The 4,656-nt window shown below is 38.9% G+C and overlaps 1 pseudogene; it reads right to left on the bottom strand.

Moving 5' to 3' along the window:
* The window catches only part of LOC103609422, a 64,729-nt pseudogene extending 61,795 nt beyond the window's left edge, over nucleotides 1-2,934 (bottom strand).
* Nucleotides 2,935-4,656: the final 1,722 nt, after the last annotated feature.

The raw sequence follows: 4,656 nt of genomic DNA, 5'->3' as shown, positions 1-4,656 counted from the left end.
CATTTAATTACTGAAGGAAGGAAAAAATATGACTAGAATTTGACGTGTATTAGAGGTTCAGCCATGTATATTTGGGAGATGAAATGAAGCTAATTATTTCAGGGCCATAGCATCAAATTACCATCCCATTAATGATAAGTATAAAATAATGTGGTTGAAAATGGAGAAATAATAGAAACTGATAAGGCTTTCAGGAGATTTTATTCTTGTTTGGAAGAGAGGAAAAACACACAGAACACATGACTAGCGATGTGAAAGCATATACTCACACTTGACTCTAAGTTGTAAAGAAGTACAAAGAACATTTGAAATTATTATTTGGTGTTCTTAGTAACACCAAAGCAGGGGCATGAATTCAAACACTTAATGTTCATTTCTCCCTATGAGTAACTCTCTCAATGTTTCCCCACAGGTTAGAGCTGCTCCCGGACATAGTTTCTCTCTTTTAAATCCAAACCTTGAGAACCTCTAAGTGATATTCAGCCAAGAGAGCTTCTCTACATTTGTTTCCTTTGTCTCTCTCTGTGCTTATCATTATGAGGACCAGCATGACTTCTTGAGACTCTATTTTCTTTCCTTTCTTACCAACATTATACACAAAACAGGGAAAGGCTGAGAACTAACCCAGCAATTAATAATACTTCTTATTTAGAATACACAGAAGAGTAATGGTTTTGAAGTATGACATACAAACCGTTTTACATTGTTTTATGTGACACCATATTAATAACTTTGCAGTAGGTATCAGCTTATTTGGTGGGAAATACACGTATTAGCATGTACATGAAATAGCAGGCATATGTGTGCAGTGAAACTCAGGAAATCTCATCGGAGTTTGGATGTTCACTAGATCTTGAGAGAATGGGAAGATGTGCAAAGAGAGGCCAGAAAGCCATCCTTGAGATTGGGAAGGAGGTGGATGATGCCTTAGAAGAGAGGGAGCTGCAGAGAACAGCACAGCCACAGCAGACAGTCTGCCCTTCTTCACACAGGAATGAAGCAGATCTGGTACGAGGGTGGCAAAGAAAGTGATCTACTGTTAGGTGGGGTGGTATCGAGGTCCTTTGGGTCAACCAGAGATTTCAGGTTAAAGTTTTGTAAAATGGTGGTCAGGAATAAAAACAGCTCCATGCGGGCCAGGCCCTCTCCCACACAGATCCGTTTGCCTGAAAATAACAAGCACAGAGGGTAGTTACTTTCTGTGTGTAACTGTGATTGTAACAAATACTGTGTTTGTGGCAGGCAGAAAAGGATTATGTAGTAACTGTTTGATGAATGGTTGGGTAGATGGATGGGTGGATGGATGGATGGATAGATAGAAGGCAGAATGGCTGGAAGAAGGGCTGAAGAGATAAATGGACAAAGGACGTACACACTTGCTATCCACTTAACATCTGTTTTTAACAGGCACCACTCAACAAATATTTATTATCAGCTCGATCCCAAGCACTTTATTATGTATTCCCACTTTATAACTGATTTTTTGATATTTTGAATTTCCATCTATATTTTTCTAGAAACACAACCACAGTATGTATCCCGTTCCCAGTCTGAAGTTCCCTGATCCGTCCTTCCACTCTTCACACCCTCTATTCTTAGCTGCAGCCATGCACACTATTAACAATCTCTAACATGCCATGAAGTTTCACATTTTATCTCATGCTAGTCCTTCTTGCCAAGACTTACTTTTCTTATACTACATTCAGCTTCTCGGTGAAATTTCATTTCCTCTTTACACTCTTCAAGATCCCCTCAAGCTATAAATTTTTGTCCTTTCATGGTTATCTCAACATAAATTCATGCTTCTGTTGAAACATAAATAACTGGGAGTCATAATTCTCTATTTATTTATATCTCTATTGTGCTAAAATGTAAATTCTTGAAGGGAGTGGAGTTCCCTGTCCTCATCATCGGTTATCCACAGTACTAGATATGAAGCAGACATCAAAAGTCACAGAATAAAGGAAGCAGATTTCATGGCCAGAGACTTAGCACACATATCGCAGGGGTGGAGACCCAATATCCAGGATATATGATCAAGACTGGAGGAAGAGCAGGGTGCTCTGGAAGCTTTGTAGGTTATCCTGTGACATTCCCTGTGTTCCTCTGACCCCCTGGGTTATTTGGAAGAGCTTCTGATGTTTTTGATTTAAGGCAAATATTCTACTCCTTTCATTCATTATCTCCTTCAAAATATCCTGCCTTTTCTACTTCCCATTCTCTCTGCCCCCTTTGAGGCAACTCAAACGTCATTTCTGCTATTAGAATGTTGCTACTCCATGTTATGCCTCTCTGTGGGGTATGAAAGAGCAAACAGCAGGTACCTTCTACCATACCACTATCTGACCAGCAGCCGGTGCTTTCCTCTCTCATAGCTTTATTTCAACGGTATTAAATGATCTCTTTACTCATCTGCTTCCCTAATTTGTGTGAAGCCCTTTGGTACCTATTCTATGCCTGTGGATACTTGTATCCTCAAAGCTCAGCCTGGGATGGGGGTGGGGGGGCTGAGCTACATCCCACAGACAACACTCCAAGATGTGGAGTCAGGAACCTTTCTCATGGCAGGTGAGGAAAGTGTAAATGAGTTTCACCTTCTAAGAGGAGCTCTTGGGTAGCTCAATGATGCATCTGCATTCAGAATTCAATCAGCCTATACTCTAACTTTCTCAGTTTGAAAGGATTCTGTCAACCCCCTATTAATATTGCCCAAGAATGAGGATGTATCATGAGCCGGGAAAGAATGTGGGTGTTGGGAATGGTGCTTTTGATCAAGTACAAAGAACAATTCTACCAGCACAAAGGAGGCACCATGTGAGTTCAAAGTGATCTCAAAAAGTGATCTTGTCTCCTGATGTACAAATGATAATGAATTTCTGTTACCTGTGGAGAAAGGCATGAAGTAGTCACTTTTCTTAAAATTGCCATTCTCATCCAGAAAGTGTCCAGGGTCAAACATCTCTGGGTTGGGGAATTCTTTGTTATCATGTAGCACCGAGGTCAGTGATGGAAATATGGTTGTGCCCTGGAATGAACAGACATAATTAAACTGAGTTATTTTTAAAAAGTCATGGATGTGAAAGGAATGATCAAAATCACTTTGTCCATTCTCTTTGGTTTACAGATGAGAAAACCCATGTCCAAAGAAGAGCAGTGACATTTGCAGACAGACAGACCACATCATAAACACAGATGAGTTTAAGGCCAGTGGCAGTGATCTTGCTCATGTGGCCTCCAATAGCATTTGAAGTACTGAGTACATGGGAACTTGGTGCCAAAACTTCTAAATCTGTTCTCCTTATCATCAAGCTGTGATGTTGTTGTCTGTCCTTATTGCTGCTCTATTTCATCACTTCAGTTTTCACATACATCATATGTAGATTACGGTTTAAAATGGAAGTCTCTGCTGACACTTGAAATATATCTGTTTATAGAGATTTGGTAAATAAACTTCTGATCTAGTTACAAATGACTTGTTCTGGAATGATAATACCAAGTACAGAAACAAGTCTGAAAGTATTGAGTGTTTATCATTGTCATGCAGTTTGCTTGTCTTATTTTCAAAACAGTCTTCATTACTGACTAATCCTAACTAAGAAACACAGAAGGGATGATATTGTTAGAAAAATCATCAATTTGGAATAATTTGGTTTAGAATCATCAGTTCAGGAAAGGATCATCAATTAAAACCTGAACAGTTGGGTGGGTGGAGTTGCGGAGTCAGGAACCTTTCTCATGGCAGGTGAGGAAAGCCTAAATGAGTTTCACCTTCTAAGGGGAGTTCTTGGATAGGTCTCAATATTCTCACCAGGATTTGTTATTCTCTGCCATTTTGATGATAGCCAGTATAACGGGAATGAAGTGATACCTCAATGTGGTCTATACAGCAAGAAGACACTGTGGTCTGAATAGATAGTTGAAATGATTTTGAATTTTTTTAAAGTTATAGACACCAATTTTGTGACCTAATGTGGTCTATCTTGGAGAATGTTTCACGTGCTGATGAGAAGAATGTCTATTCTGTAGTTGTCGGATAAAATGTTCTGTAGATATCAGCCAGGTCCAAAAGGTGTGAAGTGTTGTTTAAATCCTGTGTTTCTCTGTTGATTTGTCACCTGGATAATCTGTGCATGATGAAAGGGGTATGTACAGGTACCCCACTATTACTACATTGGCGTATCCCTCTTTCTGTAGATCTAATACTTTATTCTTTATATATCTGGGTGCTCCAGTGTTGGGTGAATGTATATTTATGATTGTTATGTCTTCTTATTGGATAGGTACTTTTATCATTACATTATGGCCTTCTTTGTCTTCTTATGGTTTTCGGTTTAAAGTCTATTCTATCTGACATAAGAATAGCTACTTCTGCTCATTTTTGTTTTCCATGTGTGTGGTATATCTTTTTTCATCCCTTCAGTATTAGTCTGTGAGCATCTTTACTGGTGAGATGAGTGGCCTGAAGACAGAATATAGTTGGGTCTTTGTCTTTGGAGTGGGGAGTTTAAACCATTTTCATTTAGGGTTGTTATTGGAGGTAATGTCTTATTCCTAGCATTTTATGGCATTTTGTGTAGATGTTTTATAATTTGTTCCTTTCTTTTCCTTTGATTATTGGTCCAATGTTCATCAGCTTTTTGAGGTGCTAAGATTTAG

The sequence above is a fragment of the Galeopterus variegatus genome, unplaced genomic scaffold, assembly GCF_000696425.1.
Source record: "Galeopterus variegatus unplaced genomic scaffold, G_variegatus-3.0.2 Scaffold9599, whole genome shotgun sequence".
NCBI classification, from domain to species: domain Eukaryota; kingdom Metazoa; phylum Chordata; class Mammalia; order Dermoptera; family Cynocephalidae; genus Galeopterus; species Galeopterus variegatus.
This window is presented reverse-complemented; position numbering and strand designations above follow the sequence as displayed.